The sequence below is a fragment of the Coregonus lavaretus genome (genome assembly GCF_964263955.1).
Source record: "Coregonus lavaretus genome assembly, chromosome: 23".
Classification (NCBI taxonomy): domain Eukaryota; kingdom Metazoa; phylum Chordata; class Actinopteri; order Salmoniformes; family Salmonidae; genus Coregonus; species Coregonus lavaretus.
The window spans coordinates 12,319,142-12,343,140 of NC_140010.1; the positions used below are offsets into that span (position 1 = coordinate 12,319,142).

A 23,999-nucleotide genomic window follows, 5' to 3' on the forward strand; every position below is an offset into this window, starting at 1 on the left:
TTGTTTAGCAACAAAACCGACACGTGCGCAACTATGGGGCAGAACAGACAGGGTTGGCTTAAATTGTTGACAACATGTAAGCTATATTTCGTCTCCAATGTTTATTGAAATCATAAATAAATTTGCACAATGAGCACTTGTTGTCTCTCAAATACATTGTTACAATTGTTGGTTAGCTAGCTAGTGAATCTTAGCCATATTAGCATTGACATGAAATCAGTCAAAACACGATTCCCCACATGGTCAGTTTCTTGTCATTCTTGCTAGCAATCTGGCCATCCAGAATCACAATAACGCGCTGACTTCTGCCCCATGGAAGCCCTCACATCGTTTTTGTGACATTGTCAGATAACCCATCTACAGTGGGGAGAACAAGTATTTGATACACTGCCGATTTTGCAGGTTTTCCTACTTACAAAGCATGTAGAGGTCTGTAATTTTTATCATATGTACACTTCAACTGTGAGAGACGGAATCTAAAACAAAAATCCAGAAAATCACATTGTATGATTTTTAAGTAATTAATTTGCATTTTATTGCATGACATAAGTATTTGATCACCTACCAACCAGTAAGAATTATGGCTCTCACAGACCTGTTAGTTTTTCTTTAAGAAGCCCTCCTGTTCTCCACTCATTACCTGTATTAACTGCACCTGTTTGAACTCGTTACCTGTATAAAAGACACCTGTCCACACACTCAATCAAACAGACTCCAACCTCTCCACAATGGCCAAGACCAGAGAGCTGTGTAAGACATCAGGGATAAAATTGTAGACCTGCACAAGGCTGGGATGGGCTACAGGACAATAGGCAAGCAGCTTGGTGAGAAGGCAACAACTGTTGGCGCAATTATTAGAAAATGGAAGAAGTTCAAGATGACGGTCAATCACCCTCGGTCTGGGGCTCCATGCAAGATCTCACCTCATGGGGCATCAATGATCATGAGGAAGGTGAGGGATCAGCCCAGAACTACACGGCAGGACCTGGTCAATGACCTGAAGAGAGCTGGGACCACAGTCTCAAAGAAAACCATTAGTAACACACTACGCCGTCATGGATTAAAATCCTGCAGCGCACGCAAGGTCCCCCTGCTCAAGCCAGCGCATGTCCAGGCCCATCTGAAGTTTGCCAATGACCATCTGGATGATCCAGAGGAGGAATGGGAGAAGGTCATGTGGTCTGATGAGACAAAAATAGAGCTTTTTGGTCTAAACTCCACTCGCCATGTTTGGAGGAAGAAGAAGGATGAGTACAACCGCAAGAACACCATCCCAACCGTGAAGCATGGAGGTGAAAACATCATTCTTTGGGGATGCTTTTCTGCAAAGGGGACAGGACGACTGCACCGTATTGAGGGGAGGATGGATGCGGCCATGTATCGCAAGATCTTGGCCGCATCCACAGATCACACAGCCAGGGCAACTAAGGAGTGGCTACGTAAGAAGCATCTCAAGGTCCTGGAGTGGCCTAGCCAGACTCCAGACCTGAACCCAATAGAAAATCTTTGGAGGGAGCTGAAAGTCCGTATTGCCCAGCGACAGCCCCGAAACCTGAAGGATCTGGAGAAGGTCTGTATGGAGGAGTGGGCCAAAATCCCTGCTGCAGTGTGTGCAAACCTGGTCAAGACCTACAGGAAACGTATGATCTCTGTAATTGCAAACAAAGGTTTCTGTACCAAATATTAAGTTCTGCTTTTCTGATGTATCAAATACTTATGTCATGCAATAAAATGCAAATTAATTACTTAAAAATCATACAATGTGATTTTCTGGATTTTTGTTTTAGATTCCGTCTCTCACAGTTGTGTACCTATGATAAAAATTACAGACCTCTACATGCTTTGTAAGTAGGAAAACCTGCAAAATCGGCAGTGTATCAAATACTTGTTCTCCCCACTGTATATGAGCCTCATTATCTAGGCTTCTCCTCTAGCAAGGAAACAAGCATGAATTAGACCCCATATTTGGTATTCACTTACTTGGATAGTTTAATGACTTTAGCATCTTCAAGCCCTCTCCCCCCTTTAGAGAGTTGAGCCCTCATGAATTAGTGAGCGAGTTTGCATAGCCAAGACGACGACAGGCTCTCCACATTTCAACTGAGCCGTCTTCATTCGCAGGGCCACTTAATTTGGCCTTTTTTCCCCTTCCTGTTTCTGTTTCTTTTTCCTGGGTAATAGAAACACTGACAAGACATTTCACTGAAATATTTAGCGAGGCGTGAAACTTAAATTACATTTCTGTAAGATGTAGTATGTGGATGGCATCTGTTTTCAGCGTTGGAATAAACTCATTTGGTGTAATATGGTCTTAGTTTGCAGCTTGACGGTTTTTGTTAGGGATATTAAAGGCTGTCCTGCTTCTCTTCCACAGAGCTTAGCCATGCAGCCGGTTTAAAATGCCCTGCAAACTGATGTGATGAAGGGTATAGTCTCTTGGCCGAGAATAGTGAGGCAGAGCGGGGCCTGAAATAGTCTCAGCTAAACTCTCCAAGGTGCCTTCGACCTTGATTTGAAATACCACTATGTGTGTGTGTGTAAGCAGCAACAGACAGTCGCTTCACACTAACAAACCATCTGCAGGTTATGTAGAGACAGGTTACTCACAGACACAGACAAGTGGAGGGTTTGGGCCAACATAATCAAAACCAGGAGGACAGCGGAGGGGAAGAGAAAATGAAAAAAAGGTTAGTGTCAAGGTGATGGTTAGGTGTCTGGGGGACTGGGGGACGACGATGACAGATACCGACAGAGAAAGAGGCCAGACATACCAAAAAATCCTGTAGATCTGTCTTCCATGTCCCACACCTCACTCCCACTCCCTCTCTCCATCTCTCCCACTCTTTCTCCATCTCTTTCCAACTCTCTCCCCCTCCGCCTCTCTCTTTCCTCCCTCCCTCCCTCCCTCCTACTGTATCTTCTCATCCATCCATCACTCATGGGGGGCTTATGGGATTGTGGGCATGCGTTGGACCGAGATGATTCCTCTCAATAGCAGCATTTCATGCTGTTTGTCAACAGCCAACAGTGCCCATGGGAACAGAGAGGTGTGTGCAGTGACTCAGAAATCAAGGAGGGTCAAGGCACTCTTCATTATATTAAAATGCCTTTATTGCAATGGCGTGTTGTTCAATAGAACAGATTCTAAAAAGCCGCTGATGCGTTTCGGAGTCATAGCCTTCGTCAGGGAGACAGTGATGAAGGATGATGCTCTAATTTTCTCCTCAGACATTTCATATTAATATTCCATAAATATATATTTTCCCACCTACTGTACCCTTTCCTCCCTACACACACACACATGCACGCGCACACACTTCTTAAACCTCTCTCTCTCTCTCCCTCTCTCTCTCCCTCTCTCTCTCTCTCTCTCTCTCTCTCTCTCTCTCTCTCTCTCTCTCTCTCCCTCTCTCTTTCTCTCTCTCTCTCTCTCCCTCTTTCTCTCTCTCTCCCTCTCGCTCTCTCCCTCTCTCCCTCTCTCTCGCTCTCTCTTTCTCTCTCCCTCTTTCTCTTCCCCTCTCTCTCCCTCTCTCTCTTCCTCTCTCTCCCTCTTTCTCTCCCTCTCTCTCACTCCGTCTCTCTCGCTCCCTCTCTCTCTTCCTCTCTCTCCCTCTTTCTCTCCCTCTCTCTCACTCCGTCTCTCTCTCTCCCTCTGCAGGTCAGGACCGCAGTGAGACGGGGCTGATTAAGCGTTTCCGTGGTGATGGCGTGCGCTACAAGGCCAAGCTGATCGGGACTGATGAGGTGACAGCGGCACGCGGGGACAAGCTGTGCCAAGACTCCATGATGAAACTCAAGGTGTGTGTGTGTGTGCGTGTGTGTCTGAGGAGAGGGCGGTGGTATTCAGGTGTAGAAGAAGAAGTGAATTCAGCCATCTCTATTGATGCGTCTTTGCAGGAGCCAGATGTAGTTACAAATCCATCTACAGAAGAGAGAATATGGATGGTTTTATTATGTCTCTTAAACCATAGTAGCATTACCGTACAGCCAGCAGGCAAAGCCATCTCCTGCTCTGATCCTCTCATATCAGATGTAGTTGCTCCTCATGTCCAATAACACAACAAGCAGGAGTTTTGTAGATCCATGCTGTGACCTGCCTACGACTCCCATATCCAGCAGTCACTGCCAGTTACAGTCAATGTTTTCAGGTTAATAAAGGCATGATATTATATAGACAGGCAAAAGAGGGGGATAGAGGGATGAAATGGAAGAGGGGAAGCGGTCTCTACTGAGCTCCCTCTCTAAGCTTGAGGACTTAATACACCAAATGGAGAAGCCGATTGCGAATTGACGATAGCCATAGACACCTCTCTCTCCTCTAGCTCTTTGTTTCCCACTTTGGAGAACAAACAGAGGGCGAGAGGGAGTTTGATGGTTGATGGTTTCCAAGTTTCTGTATTAATGGATGAGGCTCAGATCTTGAGGTTGAAAGGAGGGGAGAGGGGCGATATAGTGTACTGTTAGTGTACGAGGTCGCTCGCTCAACCCTCCTCAACGTGACCGGGGTTCCAGGGTTGTCAGACGTGTTCAGCATTCACGATGAGGTTCTGTCTTCTTTTCTCTTTTCACACAGCTTATTTACATGAAAGACATGTCAGGCTTGTGTTAATGAGGGAGGGTCGTGCCTCCATTTGAGTCTGAGAAACATGCAGGAAATGTTAATTGTTTTTGTAAAGAGAAAAAGGAGCTAAGATCCATGGGAAAATCTACTTGAAAGGCTCCATGGACGTGACAGAAGTGTTCCAGCGAGGTGAAGGCTAGGCTACGGTTGGTCAGCAGAATACGTTCAGTCAGAGAAACTTAAATTCGCTACATGGTAGTTTGGCGGCTTGTGTCACAAGGTGCAGGCAGCTGCAGCCTACTTAAGAAATCAGCCTCTTAAAAGCTGAACAATAAAAGACTCAGTGGTGAAAAAGAGAAACTCTGTTGAGAGAATGAAAGTTCAAAAATAGCAATATTAAAGAGCCTTCTGTCGTATTGCACCTTATATAACAGCTGTCACCCTCTTCCTTCCCTCTCCTCCCCTTATCCCCCTCTCCTCCTCCACCCTGTCATACTTACCTGAGCTGTGAGTCGATGGCATGCTGCTGTCTTTCACACTGAGCGTATTTCCCTTCATCTCCCTGTGTCTCTTCCTCTCCTACAGGGAATGGCTTCGTCAGCGCGTTCCAAAGGAGAGCACAAGCAGAGAGTCTTCCTCACCATCTCCTTTGGAGGGATCAAGATTTACGACGAGAGATCAGGGGTGAGTGAGTAATGAGGCTCCACAGTGCAGCTGCGCAGCCAGGCCAACTGCGGTGAACCTTTTAGGACATCCAAAGGGCAGAGGCTAATACAAGTTAAATCACAGTCATGTAGAAGAAGGGCAGCCATCTTGTGTGCCTACCTGGCATATGGTGCAGTTGACATGACAGGGAATACAACAGAATACAACAGAAGTCTAGGCACTCTATTGGATATATACTGTATAAGCATTATAGTAATAGTTTCACTAAGCCTTCTAATTTGCTAGGTGGCAATGTCACAATATTGCTTCCATCCATGCAATCCTTATTGGGAGTAGGGGCAAGGGGTTGATTTGGAATTTAGAATGAGTAAACTGCTTCGACTTAACATGGGCCTGGCCTAGTGTGCTGTATGATGGCTAATGTCTGATGATAAAGACCTGTCTACTGTAATGACAGTGTGTATGTGAGGGATGTGATGTTATCCCCCTCCTCCCCTCCATGCTATGAGACAATCTGCCTCCCCTCTCCATTTCATTCCCCCCCACCCCTCCTCCCCTGAGGGCCCAGATGCCTGCTGTTCCATTGCAGAATGATAGAGGGGTTCCTCCTCCCCCCAGCCCTCCCAGCCCCCCCTACTCACCATCCTGAGGCTCTCTGCTCATCACCGCTATCCACTAGGCTAATTATCCCACAGTTCCAACCCTAATCATCATCACTGCTAACTGCTAGCCTAACTGCCCCATAGCTCCACCTCAACTGTCATTAAAGGGGGAAAAATATCATTAATTACTCAATATTGTTACTGTATAGACCCGCTCCTCATCGTTTGATATTTGATGACTTCCCTTTTTATTTGGTTGGATAGTGGCGCCACCTGCCAATTGCCGCCAGCCCTTTCATTTATCAACAACAGCTATATAATAACCCTCATAGCCCCATAGTGTGTGGGTGTGTGTGTGTGTGTGTGTGTGTGTGTATGCCCTACCCCCTGACGCTCATCACCGCTGGCGTCTTCTGTAATTTTGTTTGAGAATCATCGTTCCCCCAATGCTCTTTCATTTTATAAACGGATTACCCCAACAGCACTTCATTTCCCCAACAATCATTATGGTAAAATATGGGGCTTATTCAGCAGGACGCAGCGTTGCAGAACGTTCAGATAGAAATGTGTAATGTAGCAATGTACTGTCATCTAGACTATAGAACAGTGTTAGCTCTAGTACGATATAATTCTCTCTACTATGTTCTTATCATTACACCCCACTGAAGAAGCCCTGGGTAATTTCTTAGTAGCTCCTCCCCATTGCTCAAAGCTTATCAATTATATTAGTGGAGCAGCAGGTGGGAGTAGATGAGTGACAGCCCAACTACTGTGTGTGTGTGTGTGTGTGTGTGTGTGTGTGTGTGTGTGTGTGTGTGTGTGTGTGTGTGTGTGTGTGTGTGTGTGTGTGTGTGTGTGTGTGTGTGTGTGTGTGTGTGTGTGTGTCTCCATGCACATGCGTGAATATATGTGTTAGTGTTAGTTGTACTTTTGCCCTTGGTGTTCAGCGCTGCCCTGTGGATGCACCATGCTCTGTTAACAATGCATATTTGGCATATTGCACAATACACAAGAACAACATCCCCCCAGGTTAGAAAAATCTTCCAAATAAGTGAAAATGGGTTGTGTGTGTGGTGTCTGATCTGCACGCACACACACACACACGCACACACACACACACACACACACACATCCTGATCTGCTGTTATTCATGCAGTAAATGTGCTGCGTCTCCTATTCCAACTGTGAGAGCTGGAAATGAGGAAAGAAAGGGAACAATGGTAAAAGTGGCAGTTATCCCTGTCAACAGTAAGACAAAGAGAGAATAACCCATTTCCATCTGCCTTCCTTCGTTCCCTGCTGCGGTGTATCTGGAGCACCATATTGCCATAGTATTAGAATGAGTAAGTAGCTGTAGCCTACTTACGCTGAACTCCCAGTTCACTCCCTCATTTTGGAACAAAGCATTCTTTCATGAATTCATGAAATTCATAGAAATGCATTGAATAGAGCCGGGAGTTCAGGGTCTAACTAAATGATAAAATCAGGACCTTGGCCCTACAGTATCCAACATGAGTCTCCAAACCCCTCCATTTTGTATGGTTCATTTCCTGCTTCGGATCTGTCACTTCCTCCTGTTTCTCAGATCTCCTATATTACTTCCTACCCCTAACTTATGTCACCTCCTCCATGTGTGTTTTCAGGTTCTGCTGCATCACCACTCAGTGCATGAGATCTCCTATATCGCCAAGGATACCCGGGACCACCGGGCCTTCGGCTACGTCTGTGGGAAGGAGGGACACCACAGGTTCGTGGCCATCAAGTCTGGCCAGTCGGTGAGTACCGTACCTGAGATCATAACCTACCCTGGTTGTAGGGACTCAACTCAAGTACCAGGAATGAGGTGTATATTGGTATTAGTCAGGAATAACATTACAACCCAAGTCAACACTTTTAGAATACAATATGAACAGGGACAGACTGACCATAGAGCAATTCTGGCAAATGCTATAGCCAAAAAGAGTTGACCTGCCAGTCCATCTGTAAATCTGTGGGTCAAAACCACCAGAAATATGCAATAAATATGCAATAAAACTGAATGTTATCAGAAATGTTTAAAAACACTTAAAAATAATTAAATATGTACATATTTACAGGAGCTCTCTGCTTAGGCTGCTACTAGGTGTGCCATGTGACCAGTGTAGCAAATGTGATCTTTGCTCTCTCTTGTGTTGTGTAATAAAGGAAAAGCCAGCCAATGGTCCCAGTTGATAATATACAGTGGGGGAAAAAAGTATTTAGTCAGCCACCAATTGTGCAAGTTCTCCCACTTAAAAAGATGAGAGAGGCCTGTAATTTTCATCATAGGTACACGTCAACTATGACAGACAAATTGAGATAAAAAAAATCCAGAAAATCACATTGTAGGATTTTTTATGAATTTATTTGCAAATTATGGTGGAAAATAAGTATTTGGTCACCTACAAACAAGCAAGATTTCTGGCTCTCACAGACCTGTAACTTCTTCTTTAAGAGGCTCCTCTGTCCTCCACTCGTTACCTGTATTAATGGCACCTGTTTGAACTTGTTATCAGTATAAAAGACACCTGTCCACAACCTCAAACAGTCACACTCCAAACTCCACTATGGCCAAGACCAAAGAGCTGTCAAAGGACACCAGAAACAAAATTGTAGACCTGCACCAGGCTGGGAAGACTGAATCTGCAATAGGTAAGCAGCTTGGTTTGAAGAAATCAACTGTGGGAGCAATTATTAGGAAATGGAAGACATACAAGACCACTGATAATCTCCCTCGATCTGGGGCTCCACGCAAGATCTCACCCCGTGGGGTCAAAATGATCACAAGAACGGTGAGCAAAAATCCCAGAACCACACGGGGGGACCTAGTGAATGACCTGCAGAGAGCTGGGACCAAAGTAACAAAGCCTATCATCAGTAACACACTACGCCGCCAGGGACTCAAATCCTGCAGTGCCAGACGTGTCCCCCTGCTTAAGCCAGTAAATGTCCAGGCCCGTCTGAAGTTTGCTAGAGTGCATTTGGATGATCCAGAAGAGGATTGGGAGAATGTTATATGGTCAGATGAAACCAAAATATAACTTTTTGGTAAAAACTCAACTTGTCGTGTTTGGAGGACAAAGAATGCTGAGTTGCATCCAAAGAACACCATACCTACTGTGAAGCATGGGGGTGGAAACATCATGCTTTTGGGCTGTTTTTCTGCAAAGGGACCAGGACGACTGATCCGTGTAAAGGAAAGAATGAATGGGGCCATGTATCGTGAGATTTTGAGTGAAAACCTCCTTCCCTCAGCAAGGGCATTGAAGATGAAACGTGGCTGGGTCTTTCAGCATGACAATGATCCCAAACACACCGCCCGGGCAACGAAGGAGTGGCTTCGTAAGAAGCATTTCAAGGTCCTGGAGTGGCCTAGCCAGTCTTCAGATCTCAACCCCATAGAAAATCTTTGGAGGGAGTTGAAAGTCTGTGTTGCCCAGCGACAGCCCCAAAACATCACTGCTCTAGAGGAGATCTGCATGGAGGAATGGGCCAAAATACCAGCAACAGTGTGTGAAAACCTTGTGAAGACTTACAGAAAACGTTTGACCTGTGTCATTGCCAACAAAGGGTATATAACAAAGTATTGAGAGACTTTTGTTATTGAACAAATACTTATTTTCCACCATAATTTGCAAATAAATTCATTAAAAATCCTACAATGTGATTTTCTGGATTTTTTTTCTCATTTTGTCTGTCATAATTGACGTGTACCTATGATGAAAATTACAGGCCTCTCTCATCTTTTTAAGTGGGAGAACTTGCACAATTGGTGGCTGACTAAATACTTTTTTCCCCCACTGTATTTATAAATAGCACATTCAATTTACAGGGCTCAATGCTCTTGATGGCTGTAGATAGCTGCAGATAACAACAACTCTGTATTAGCAGGGAGCTAATATGATCCGTGTGCGGTTCGTTCAATCAATATCCGAACTTAAACAACTAAGACGGATAATCATTTCGACTACTTTAATTAATTTTTCTTATTTCACATGTCAGTTGGTAACCAGTTTATAATAGCAATAAGGCTTTGTGGTATATTCCGCTTCACGTAGTGCTTAAGAACAACCCTTAGCCATGGTATATTGGCCACACCCCGTCGGGCCTTATTGCTTAAGTGTACAACATGTGTGTCACCTTGTAAGATGATGACGGTGTGTCCTCCTCTTCACCCCCTCACTCTCTCCCCCCCCCCCCCCCCCCCCCCCCTCTCTCGCTCTCTCTCTCTCTCTCTCTTTCTGTCTCTCTCCCTCCCTCTCTCCGTCCTTCCCTCCCAGGCGGAGCCACTGATCATTGACCTGCGTGACCTCTTCACGCTCATCTATGACATCAAGCAGCGAGAGGAGATGGAGAAGAAGTTCCAGAAGGACAAGCAGTGTGAGCAGGCCGTCTACCAGGTAAACAACAACAACACAACTGTTACCATGGCAGTTATGCATCACAATAACACGTTGGCCATTTGAGTGTACCCATGAGTGTAGTCTACCAGGGAAATTGCTGTGGACAATACTGTCCAGGCTTTGTCTGTTCTAGTGATTCTAATTCTATGACCAGAGAACACTTCCTGTTCTTTCACTGTTCAATAGAGCTCTTTTCAACCTTCAACCACTCCACTGTGAGATCACACTGCATATACTATAAATGAGGATTGTTCATTGAAACAATTGAATGTGAACGCTTTCAGCTTGGGCTGTGTATGCAGACTGCAATACAAATTATTTTAGTGTTTTGAAGGACTTTTGCTATACTATACAGATGTTTTATGCTGAAACATGACTCCATGCATCAGAAGAGTCCCATCAATGTAAAAGGCCTAATGTAATGTATAGCTGTGTCCACAAGGGAAGGAATTATTATGTGGGAAATGTTACTGGACTGTACAGTCATTTAGACAAATGTGTATATTCCCCCTTAGACCCAGCAATTCATTTTTGTCCTCTCTAATGGACATTAGTTTTTGGTCTGTATTTCTAAGGGCATACATGCCACTGTGTAAGGTCCTGTTGTTCCTTTGAGAGGACATTCTTAGCGTTTCAATGACATCACATGTGTGTGGGTGTCACCTTGATATTTCTTTCTGGTTCTTCAAAATGAACAATTACACAATTAGTTTGATATTCAGATTGTTTTTAATAGGTAAATATCTCAGGAATAGTTTTCAAAGCAGTGTAATATATTTATTTTACATTAAATAAGAGCTAAATAAGAGCTTGTTAATAAATGTTCTCTGTAGTCGACATCAAGATGCTCTAACTATGTTTTTTACCTACTGTCCCAATTTACTGTAATGTTAAATGTATCATATTTACTATCAACTGAGTCCTAATGGACACTACACTGCACATACAATAATAAATGAATACAAATATGTTTTCACTTTTGTTTCTTTCTAACACGTTTTTTTCCCCCCCAAACAAAAAAAGAATAATTCCAAAACCTTTTTTTTGCTGGGTCTCAGGAGGATAAAAATAGATGAAGAGGCGCTCTCTTCTGAGTTCCTAATAAGATAGGCCTCTTTTCCCCCAAGCCAATGGCTAATTGCTCACACCTGATGTCCTAGCATGCTCTTGCTCTGTTCTTCTATCTGTTATTCTATCTCTTGTTTTATCTGTTATTCTGTCTGTTATTCTGTCTGTTATTCTATCTGTTATTCTATTTGTCTCTCTATGTTCTTGCTCTGTTCTTCTCTCTGTCCGTCTTCTACTTGTTATGTAAAACGTTCCTTCTCTTCAACCATCACACAGACCATTCTGGAGGACGAGGTGGATGATCCAGTTTACCAGGTAAGTCGCCACAAAACATCAACACAGCCAATCCGAACTAGCGATGGAACCTCATGTGACCTTTACTCTCTAGCTTCTACTGACACCATTGTTTTCAGGTGATTCATTCTATAGAATAAAAAAACAATTAATCCTTAATGTAAATATCTGCCGCTGATCTGCTTGAATGAATGATTCATGATATCCAAACCATCCCAGTAATACGCAGTAGACCAACCATCATAGTAGAAGGTTTGTTCAACCATTTGACTCTTCCATTGCCAGTGCAGTGTTGTAAAACCATATATTTTCAGTTGATCTGTGTATATGTTCTGATTTTCTTCTAAAGACCTATCTGACCCTGACTGGTTGTTCTCCCCTCTTGCTTTTGGCTGAAACTGGAACCTGATACTCTACTCTGTTGCTCACACTGAATACAGACAACACTAACCCTTACTCTGAATACTTATGTTCAGTGGTTATGCCCCAACCCCTTCAAAACATTTCTAATGTTTGCCCCTTTAGCTTTTACTACAACTGTATGCCCCCAAAAAACATTTAATTTGCAATTCTGTGGTAGCATTGCCTGTTTTTGTTTGTTTTGTTTTGAATACAAGAGTCCAATGACTATTGGGCAGAATCCTAACTTGAGATCTGGGCGTGTAACAAATTCAGACTTTCGTGTAAATCAACTAAGTTACAAGCGTGGATCTCAAATCAGGATTAGGCCCTCTGTGTCTACGTGGTAGTGGAGATGGAGAGCAGTGTTCTGCTGAAGTTTGTGAAGGGAGAGCAGAACTCTTAGACCTCTACAGTACCTGTTACCACTGCCTGACCAATTACTGTACTCTCTCCTCTTCCTTCTTCACTCTATATTCTCTCTCTCTCTCTCTCTCTCTCTCTCTCTCTCTCTCTCTCTCTCTCTCTCTCTCTCTCTCTCTCTCTCTCTCTTTCTCTCACTCTCTCTCTCTCTCTCTCTCTCTCTTTCTTTCTTTCTTTCTTTCCCTGTTTCTCTCTCTCTCAATGTTTTTCTCTCTCTCTGTCCCTCAATCTTTCTCTCAATCTCTTTCTTTCATTCATTCTTTCTCTCTCTCTCTCTCTCTCTCTCTCTCTGTCTCTCTCTCTCTCTCGCTCTCTCGCTCTCTCTCTCCATCTATCCCGTCATCCTCCATCCCTATTGGCCCAACCTACTTCCTTTGTTGTAGTACATTGTGTTTGAGGCTGGACATGAGCCCCTCCATGGCCACCAATCAGAGGAGAGCGTTTACCAGGTACAATACCAAGCCCCACCTCTTCCTTACCTTTTGTAGAGTAGTCAACCCAGAGCATTGTGTTACAATAGAATATGTATGTTTGTTAGAGAGCAGAGCAGAGCAGTACACTCTAGATATTGATTTTTTAAAATACTATACTCACATCATTCCTAATGTAAATTATGAATAACATCTCAAATCTACAGTTCAGTGAAGTGCAGTCAAGGCCAGTTATTTTGACAGACCAATTCATCCAGGCTTCTCTAGAGTCTATGTGGGCTCCCTGCAGACATCCAGAGGTTTGACCTTCCCGTTCAGTTCAAGGGACCAAGAGCAGCCTCTAGGAACCTAGAATGTGATTTAATCTGCCCCCCCTCCTCCCTCCTCCTCCCTCCCCCCTCCTCTCCTCTCCTCCCTCTACCACCTCCCTTCTCCTCCCTTTACCTCACCCCTCCTCCCTTCACCTCCCCCTCCTTCCTCCCTCCTCCTCCTCCCTCTACCTCCCGCCCCCCTCTTCCCTCCTCCTCTCTTCTCCTCTCCCTCCTTCCTCCCACCTCCTCCCTCCTCCTCCAACTCCTCCTCCTCCCTCTATCTCCCTCCCCCTCCTCCTCACCTCCCTCCTCCCTCCACCTCCCCCTCCTTCCTCCCTCCTCCTTAAACTCCTCCTCCTCCCTCCACCTCCCCCTCCTTCCTCTCTCCTTCTTAAACTCCTCCTCCTCCCTCTGTCTCCCTTCTGCTCCTCCCTCTCCTCCTCCCTCCTTTCTCCCCCCTACTCCCTCATCCTTCCTCCTCTCCTCTCCTCCCTCCTCCCTCCTCCCTCCTCCCTCCTCCCTCCTCCCTCCTCCTCTCCCTCGCCTCTCTGAAGATGTAAGATGCATAGAGATTAATCACTTGCTATACCATTTGATCTCCAAATGAAACAAGATCAATAGACAAGAAGAAATTGCAGCCCAACGCCAAGTTAGACAGCCGAAAGAGAGAAAGGAAGGCCATATTGTTGAATACGGTTAATAGATGAATGTGAGGAAAATATACAAAAGAGAGGAGAGGAGAGGGCAGGACACAATCCTGTGTCGTCAGTTTCCATAGATTTAAACCTCTTGTTGAACATTGTACAAATGGAGAAAAACAATTGTGTGATCTTAATGTCCAAACAAAGAAGTAGCATGCACAATCTTACAGCATTGCTTACAATCAATATTGATTTAAGTAGAATTGATTCGAGAGCGGTACAACTGTCAAATTTTATTTGCATAACATTGCTTTTAAACCAGACCACAATATCACCATTTGTAGTCTAGAGACCCATTCTGAAATGATGACAGAGCAGTAGCTTTGAGACACTGCAGTAGAAAATATTCATTTTGTAATAAATAAGCTAAAATGGTGTTGCTCACTGTATTGTTTTATTTTGACCGGACCTCCAACGCAGGTCCCTACCGCTACCAGTCAGCAGAAGGGAGAAGGGATCTATGACGTCCCAAAACGCCATTTTATGACTGTAGGTGTTTTGTTTTTGTTTTTTGTTTTGTCCACTCCCCCCACTGGCAAACCTCTCTGTCTCTCTCAATGGAAAACCTCCCCTCTTCTTTAGTTTCCATTTATGAACCACTGTCTGTGTGACCACTGTTATACACAGTACACACCATCAAACTGGTTTAGACTGGTTATCATCACTGTGCGTCTAGGTCATGGTTGCCTGCCTGTGCACTAACTATCTGATATTGATTTTCCTGGCCAAGGAATTATATACAGAAATATAATCTATTGCTTTGGAATGATCAACCATGGGGTCTTAGACACTTCTAGAGTTATGATGATACAATGATATTCATGATTTATGCATAACCTGCCCCAACAGATTCATTATGTGTCCATCAAGCTTGGATGTTGCACCAGCTAGAGATGGAGTCTTTGCTTCAAATCCTCCACACAATTTAAAATATGACTAGGAGGACTATTTGACATTGAAGAAGCGTAATGTCTTAAAGACTAAATGTTTTTTGTCATTTCCAGTCTTAGTTGAATAGTGGGTTGTTCCATCTTCCTGGGAGGTGAATATGAGAGGTTTGCTGGTGGAGTTGCTGTTTGTTTGGTGGAGCTGCATGCAGACAGGCAGAGTGGTCTCCTAGGTTACCACCCCACTCATAAAAACACTGTACCTGTATGCAGAGCAAATATATATATATTTTTTTTTACAGCAGATTAATTTCCGACCACAAAAAATAGACAGGTCATGGATTCACTTTTAGTTTTTTTTCCATCCTGTTAGTTGTTATGAGCTTTCACAGTGTCAGATGCAATAGTTAGTCGTTCTTCTCCAAACCATCATCCAAACATTTATTTAAAGCTGGAATCCTTAATGGGGAAACTTCCACGTCCGTTTGTGATTTTACAACAACAAAGGAGTTACTGTAAACAACAAACAGTTTTTTCCCCTCTGACATCATTGCACATCTGATAGAACAGCACAGTATGTACCAAAACATTGTTGTACCATGCTGCTCAAAGCTCCTCAGCTGGGCAACAAAAACAATAACAACGGTGGTGGAGCAGCCAGTGGTTTCCCTATACTGCAGGATTCCATCTTTAAGCCTATTGGTCAAGACATTTACATGGAAACAGAAAAACACTTACAAACCCTAGAAGAGAGTGTGCTTTCTTTTCCCCTTTGCTTTCTTTCTGTGCTGATAGTTCAGCAGCATATCAACTAGATATGGTAGCTACACTGTCACCCCGCTATCTCTCCCCAACACACATCATGCTAGCTGGTGTTGTATGAATAGCTGCCGACGCTGCCTCCATATCTCTAAGAGTTACTGCTTGTCTGTTCATTCAGTTGGAGCTTTACTGAGAGCCTAGATCCCCCGGCCCTAGCCTGACATGTTCAAGTTCAAGTTTGTTTGTCGTATGTGCACGATACACAAATGAACTTGACCTTGAACGTGTGTGTCACTCTGCCTGCCTGCCAGTCTGCCTGAGGGGAACTATAACCACACTACCTTACAGACACCTGCCTCAGCCCCCTTAAGGTTAAATAAGACTGTCAGACCAGTACATCATGTATAACAACAATATGGTACAATGTATGTACTGTATATGATTGGATTCCTCCACACAATTCAAAGAGGACAAAGACAATGTTATGTTACCCCCCCCCCCACACACACACACTGATTGCTGTTTTCCCCTCATTTTCTCTCTTCTTTGGGTGTGTGTGTCTTTATTTCTTGCATGCAAATCCTGTGTGTGTTGCCGTGGTGATACATTGTCTGCTTGTGCATGGCGCCTGCAGTCTATGACATACTGTACATGTCATGTGACTTACCCATTTCATAGTCTGGTTGTAGAACCCATGTCCTTCCTCCCTACCTCCTCTGTATTGTGATTGTACTGTTAGAGCGCTGAATGTAAATGGCCAGGGGGGTGAGACGTAGTAGTCGGAACGGTCACGTCTGCAATATGGGTCAGGTGGTTATATTGTCTCGGTGGGGGAAAATGGTGGGCTCAAAAAACACATGTATAAAGCCTGAATCCTAATGATATAATATTATCTTGTGTTTGAGAGGAATCACAATGGTAATGCATTGTGGGACTTCAGGGGCTGATTTGATTGGCAGAGATGGACATAGGAATATCTAATCAGCGTTCGTTAGATTGGACTGAATAACCCTTTTACCCAGCCAATTACAGAGCACCATGAGAGATTAGTTTAAGATCCATTTTCTGATAATGAAATGAGAGGAAAGAAGAGCTAGATGTTTCTAACCAGCTACAGTACAATTCTCTTTGTGAATAGAACCCACGTCTCCCCCACCTACCCATCACACACACACACACACACACACAGGAGCACAGGAGCACAGGAACACACACACACACGCAGGAACCTAGGAACACATACACACACACAAACACACATAGCCACCCTACCCTGTTATAGATTAGTAGAATGTGTTATTATGACAAAGCAGATCTGGCTTTTGTTTTGTTGTGAAATGTCACTGTTCTCTTTCTCTGTCCCTGTTCCTTCATCCCTGCACAGAACATTAACCATTTTGATATTTTCGGAGACATGTCCACTCCACCCTCGGTGAGTAACTGACCTTCCCATTCAAAATAATGTTGCATTAAGAATGATTTGTTGTGATTAGACTAATACAAATGCTGTTCACTACAGGATGGCTCAAGTAAATAGATTGCAGGACCTCTATTCAAAGTAAATAGATTGCAGGACCTCTATTCAAAGTAAATAGATTGCAGGACCTCTATTCAAAGAAATAGTAATAATGATCCCAGTGAAATAATAGGTGCCTGGTTTAGACGTGTGTGTGGATGATTTGCCTTCAGATGCCCCCGTCCCCGGCCAACACTTTGGACCCCAGCAGGAGCCACCGCCAACCCCAGCACCAGCACCAGCAACCCCCAGAGGTGTTCACCGGTCCCTTCAGCCCCACCTCTGTCCCCTCAGGGTACATGACCATGGGGCCAGTCCAGGCAGCCCAGTGGGCCCAGCAGGGACCCTTCGCTGGCCAGACCCAGACCCTGGCCTTCGGGGTGCAGGGGCCCCTCCAGGTGACCCAGGTCCTCCCGGGGGGCCAGCCCGTCATCTGGAGCCAGGCCAACATCTTCCCCACCACCCAGCAGCAGTGGGCCGCCATGGCTGCCTACATGCCGGCTCAAGCTGTGGGCATGGGGGGTCACCACCTCCCCATGATGGTGCCCATCACCACTGTGTGCCCCGGCCCCCAGGGCCCACATTGCGACCTCTCCTCCACCCCCTCCTCGGCCATCACCAGCCCCCAGCACCAGGCGATGGACCCTGCCCTGCTCCAGCAGCTCCAGCAGCAGCACAGCCTCGGTGGGGACTCTGACGCAGGAGAAGGCCCCTCTTCGCTGGGCCTTGTCATGGTGGGCAGCAGGTGTGGAACACCCGGGCCGATGAGTCCCACTTCAATGGGTCTGGGTGCTGTGGGCAGGTGTGAGACGCCAGTTAGCCTTGTCATGATGGCGAGGTGTGAGACGCACGGCCCTGGTCCAGTGAATGTGCCTCCTGACACCCTGGTCTGTAGCCAGCTGTGCCTGGGGTCACCGCCGGCTGTGATGTCACCATCGGACTCGACCCAGGAAGAGGAAGGCAGCTATAGTGACCTTGACCTCTCTCGGATGACCTTGAGTCCAGGCACGTCAACCTCACCCTCCACTGACTCAGGTAAGCTCTCCCTACTGCCAGTCTCTGCTACATTCATACAAGACTAGATAGATAGTTACAGCACAAATAAGTTACCCAACACGAACCTTAACCTAACCCTACCCACATGGATAACTTTCAATGCTGTAAGTGAAAAAGGTACACCCAACAACCAACACTCCTATACCTCTCTCTCTCTCTCTCTCTCTCTGTAGCATCCACCCCAGCCCCCCAGCCTGGCTCGTCCTCAGACTCCGCCCCGTCCCAGACCAGTGACCCCCCCACAGACCACTCTCCCATTGAAAGAGAGGCCACACCCCGCAGCACCAGGGAGGATGACTCGGTGAGTCTCGGATAAGCTGTTCATGATGATGTAATGAGCTATCAAATAGTTGGTGGATAGTTGTTTTAATGGTTGAAGTTATTGGTTGAAGATACTGCATGAACTTGTATCTGTGGATTATACAACTCTGTGTGATATTAACCATGCTCTCACTCTCTCTCTCTCTCTCTCTCTCTCTCTCTCTCTCTCTCTCTCTCTCTCTCTCTCTCTCTCTCTCTCTCTCTCTCTCTCTCTTTTTGCTGTATCTGTCCATCCAGGGCTCATGCGCCAGGGCTCTGTCTCCCTGTCTAGCCGGTGATGCTCCAGCTGATTCTCCACAGGCCCAGATCTGTCCACAGGAAGACAGTTAGAGAACACTGGGCTCTGGGTGGGTCTCCTCTCCTCTCCTCTCCTCTCCTCTCCTCTCCTCTCCTCTCCTCTCCTCTCCTCTCCTCTCCTCTCCTCTCCTCTCCTCTCCTCTCCTCTCCTCTCCTCTCCTCTCCACCCCTCTCCCTCTCTCTCCACCCCTCTCCCTCTCTCTCCACCCCTCTCCTGTTCTATTGTCCAACCTTTTGTATCCCCTTAAGGCTGCTTAAAACATCTCTGTTTTATTGATTGGTCTAAAAACCCTTTACCACTCAGTTCTTGTTCTCTGTGTCAGTCTGGTGTCTTTCCAGAGGCACAGATCTCTTCTTTGTCTTTAAGTCTCTCTCTGTGTCTTTGCAGCTGAATGGTTTTCAGCCAATTATGGAACATACATGGTTTTGTTTAAGACTTAGTTTATTATGGCTCTGTAATACGTTGTAAAATGGAACATTGCTGCATTGATTCTGTACGAGGACGTAAGGAACAATACTGCCACCTGCTGTTCATAGGCTCATAACTGCACATACACTGCTCAAAAAAATAAAGGGAACACTAAACTAACACATCCTAGATCTGAATGAATGAAATAATCTTATTAAATACTTTTTTCTATACATAGTTGAATGTGCTGACAACAAAATCACACAAAAATTATCAATGGAAATCAAATTTATCAACCCATGGAGGTCTGGATTTGGAGTCACCCTCAAAATTAAAGTGGAAAACCACACTACAGGCTGATCCAACTTTGATGTAATGTCCTTAAAACAAGTCAAAATGAGGCTCAGTAGTGTGTGTGGCCTCCACGTGCCTGTATGACCTCCCTACAACGCCTGGGCATGCTCCTGATGAGGTGGCGGATGGTCTCCTGAGGGATCTCCTCCCAGACCTGGACTAAAGTATCCGCCAACTCCTGGACAGTCTGTGGTGCAACGTGGCGTTGGTGGATGGAGCGAGACATGATGTCCCAGATGTGCTCAATTGGATTCAGGTCTGGGGAACGGGCGGGCCAGTCCATAGCATCAATGCCTTCCTCTTGCAGGAACTGCTGACACACTCCAGCCACATGAGGTCTAGCATTGTCTTGCATTAGGAGGAACCCAGGGCCAACCGCACCAGCATATGGTCTCACAAGGGGTCTGAGGATCTCATCTCGGTACCTAATGGCAGTCAGGCTACCTCTGGCGAGCACATGGAGGGCTGTGCGGCCCCGCAAAGAAATGCCACCCCACACCATGACTGACCCACCGCCAAACCGGTCATGCTGGAGGATGTTGCAGGCAGCAGAACGTTCTCCACGGCGTCTCCAGACTCTGTCACGTCTGTCACATGTGCTCAGTGTGAACCTGCTTTCATCTGTGAAGAGCACAGGGCGCCAGTGGCGAATTTGCCAATCTTGGTGTTCTCTGGCAAATGCCAAACATCCTGCACGGTGTTGGGCTGTATGCACAACCCCCACCTGTGGACGTCGGGCCCTCATACCACCCTCATGGAGTCTGTTTCTGACCGTTTGAGCAGACACATGCACATTTGTGGCCTGCTGGAGGTCATTTTGCAGGGCTCTGGCAGTGCTCCTCCTGCTCCTCCTTGCACAAAGGCGGAGGTAGCAGTCCTGCTGCTGGGTTGTTGCCCTCCTACGGCCTCCTCCATGTCTCCTGATGTACTGGTCTGTCTCCTGGTAGCGCCTCCATGCTCTGGACACTACGCTGACAGACACAGCAAACCTTCTTGCCACAGCTCGCATTGATGTGCCATCCTGGATGAGCTGCACTACCTGAGCCACTTGTGTGGGTTGTAGACTCCGTCTCATGCTACCACTAGAGTGAAAGCACCGCCAGCATTCAAAAGTGACCAAAACATCAGCCAGGAAGCATAGGAACTGAGAAGTGGTCTGTGGTCACCACCTGCAAAACCAGTCCTTTATTGGGGGTGTCTTGCTAATTGCCTATAATTTCCACCTGTTGTCTATTCCATTTGCACAACAGCATGTGCAATTTATTGTCAATCAGTGTTGCTTCCTAAGTGGACAGTTTGATTTCACAGAAGTGTGATTGACTTGGAGTTACATTGTGTTGTTTAAGTGTACCCTTTATTTTTTTGAGAAGTGTATTTCACACAAGTATATCTGAAATTCAGTGTGTGTGTGTGTGCGTGTGAGTGTGTGTACCTTCCTTGTATGTGTTTTAATGCTGCTCCCTCCCTTTCCAGGAGAAGGAACCTCTCTAGGCCCAAAGATGTGACCGACCGGAGGATAGAAAAGGATGAGAGGAGAGGAGAGGAGGACAGCATACTGAGAGATGAAGGAGAGGAGACTCTGGACTCCTATGTCCCTCCTAATAACTTGATTACACTGATCACTGTTCTGTTCTGGGGAATACTGATATTGGCAGCCTAAAGCAGCAATACAATAGGATTGGCTTCTCTCCTGAGCCGGACAGCACAACACACTCATCACATGCTGTCTTTTTTTTCCCCTCAGCCAATCGGAAGCCCTTTCTCCCATGAAGTGACCTATGATCTTTGACCAAACTGTAGCAGCGGGTCGTTGCCATGACAACTTCCTGCCACAGGTCAGTGGGCGGAGACACCTTATCTATCATGTGACCTGGGAGGACCAATCGAACTGCATGGTCAGGATGAGGATTCTAATGGGTTCTAAGGATTCAAATAATTATTTTGTGATTTTGAGGAGGAATGGTGTCCTATGGGGTTATACCCTTCGTTTGGAGAACTGCCACCCGCCTGAGAGGACTCACTGTGCAAAACAGATGGATTTGCAAAAACTTTTTCAAACAGCTGACTTGTTCTATTTGCATGAACAGACTATGTATTGTGGCTCCAGCAAAACACAGCAGAGACTGCGAGACAACTGTTCTCCATAGCTTCATAGCTTCCTTTTCAATAATGCTAAAATATAAAATAAAAACATTATTTTGTAAGCTGCGACTTCAGAGTTGACGCTTCTGAGCGTTTTAAGGATAACGAAAACATTCCTGTTTGCCAAATGTCTATTTTGTAAATAAGATTTCCTCAAGGCCCCTTACATCTGAACCTCTGTGCCAAAAGATAGGTCTGTCGTCTGCCTCTCTGATGCAACCTACAGTGGGGAAAAAAAGTATTTAGTCAGCCACCAATTGTGCAAGTTCTCCCACTTAAAAAGATGAGAGAGGCTTGTAATTTTCATCATAGGTACACGTCAACTATGACAGACAAAATGAGGGAAAAAATTTCAGAAAATCACATTGTAGGATTTTTAATGAATTTATTTGCAAATTATGGTGGAAAATAAGTATTTGGTCACCTACAATCAAGCAAGATTTCTGGCTCTCACAGACCTGTAACAAATTCTTTAAGAGGCTCCTCTGTCCTCCACTCGTTACCTGTATTAATGGCACCTGTTTGAACTTGTTATCAGTATAAAAGACACCTGTCCACAACCTCAAACAGTCACACTCCAAACTCCACTATGGCCAAGACAAAAGAGCTGTCAAAGGACACCAGAAACAAAATTGTAGACCTGCACCAGGCTGGGAAGACTGAATCTGCAATAGGTAAGCAGCTTGGTTTGAAGAAATCAACTGTGGGAGCAATTATTAGGAAATGGAAGATATACAAGACCACTGATAATCTCCCTCGATCTGGGGCTCCACGCAAGATCTCACCCCGTGGGGTCAAAATGATCACAAGAACGGTGAGCAAAAATCCCAGAACCACACGGGGGGACCTAGTGAATGACCTGCAGAGAGCTGGGACCAAAGTAACAAAGCCTACCATCAGTAACACACTACGCCGCCAGGGACTCAAATCCTGCAGTGCCAGACGTGTCCCCCTGCTTAAGCCAGTACATGTCCAGGCCCATCTGAAGTTTGCTAGAGTGCATTTGGATGATCCAGAAGAGGATTGGGAGAATGTCATATGGTCAGATGAAACCAAAATAGAACTTTTTGGAAAAAACTCAACTCGTCGTGTTTGGAGGACAAAGAATGCTGAGTTGCATCCAAAGAACACCATACCTACTGTGAAGCATGGGGGTGGAAACATCATGCTTTGGGGCTGTTTTTCTGCAAAGGGACCAGGACGACTGATCCGTGTAAAGGAAAGAATGAATGGGGCCATGTATCGTGAGATTTTGAGTGAAAACCTCCTTCCATCAGCAAGGGCATTGAAGATGAAACGTGGCTGGGTCTTTCAGCATGACAATGATCCCAAACACACCGCCCGGGCAACGAAGGAGTGGCTTCGTAAGAAGCATTTCAAGGTCCTGGTGTGGCCTAGCCAGTCTCCAGATCTCAACCCCATAGAAAATCTTTGGAGGGAGTTGAAAGTCCGTGTTGCCCAGCGACAGCCCCAAAACATCACTGCTCTAGAGGAGATCTGCATGGAGGAATGGGCCAAAATACAAGCAACAGTGTGTGAAAACCTTGTGAAGACATACAGAAAACGTTTGACCTGTGTCATTGCCAACAAAGGGTATATAACAAAGTATTGAGAAACTTTTGTTATTGACCAAATACTTATTTTCCACCATAATTTGCAAATAAATTCATAAAAAATCCTACAATGTGATTTTCTGGAGAAAAAAAATCTCATTTTGTCTGTCATAGTTGACGTGTACCTATGATGAAAATTACAGGCCTCTCTCATCTTTTTAGTTGGGAGAACTTGCACAATTGGTGGCTGACTAAATACTTTTTCTCCCCACTGTACCTGTGGCTCTCTCAACATTAAAGCAATGCCCTACCAGCACCTCTGTCTGTATCGTCTGGATGTTTGCTTGGCATTCTTGCCAATTTATTTGATTTTTTTACTTTCTGTTTCTCTGTTGGGTTTGGTCGGTCTGTGACATATGAACTGTGAATCTGTGTTACATAGCCATTGAATCAAAGCAACGATGATGATGCCTGCTACCTACGTATGACGTAACTCACTCTTTTGAAATAAAATGGTGCTCCTCACACACAAAAGAAAAGATCCACAGGCCAATAAAGTCCCTGTCACTTTTACCTGGGGGGGGGGGGGGGGGGGGGGGGGGGCATAACCTTGCTTTTAGCTGTTTTAGACTCCCAAACAGGTGTACTACCCATCCTTCAGTATTTGCTTCAAACTCTATGTTGACCTACTCTACTGCTACCAGACCTGGGTTCAAATACTATTTAAACCTTCCAAATAGTTTTGAGCATTTGCTTTAGCCTGCCTCGAGTGCCATGTTGGCGTGGTTTGCACTTTTGGGACTTTTCTATTGGTTCCATAGCAAC

At 45.3% G+C, this 23,999-nt stretch overlaps 1 pseudogene across 1 annotated transcript in view; it reads left to right on the forward strand.

Annotated features, from left to right (window-relative positions):
- LOC311150805 (disabled homolog 1-like) overlaps nt 1-18,749 on the forward strand; it is a 49,836-nt pseudogene extending 31,087 nt beyond the window's left edge. Inside the window, exons 2-12 of the transcript in view lie at nt 3,659-3,798; nt 5,147-5,245; nt 7,473-7,604; nt 10,128-10,247; nt 11,595-11,633; nt 12,818-12,883; nt 14,298-14,366; nt 16,840-16,958; nt 17,216-18,077; nt 18,272-18,399; nt 18,657-18,749. The product of the transcript in view is annotated as a disabled homolog 1-like (transcript). The remainder of the gene's footprint in view (nt 1-3,658; nt 3,799-5,146; nt 5,246-7,472; nt 7,605-10,127; nt 10,248-11,594; nt 11,634-12,817; nt 12,884-14,297; nt 14,367-16,839; nt 16,959-17,215; nt 18,078-18,271; nt 18,400-18,656) is intronic.
- Nucleotides 18,750-23,999: the final 5,250 nt, after the last annotated feature.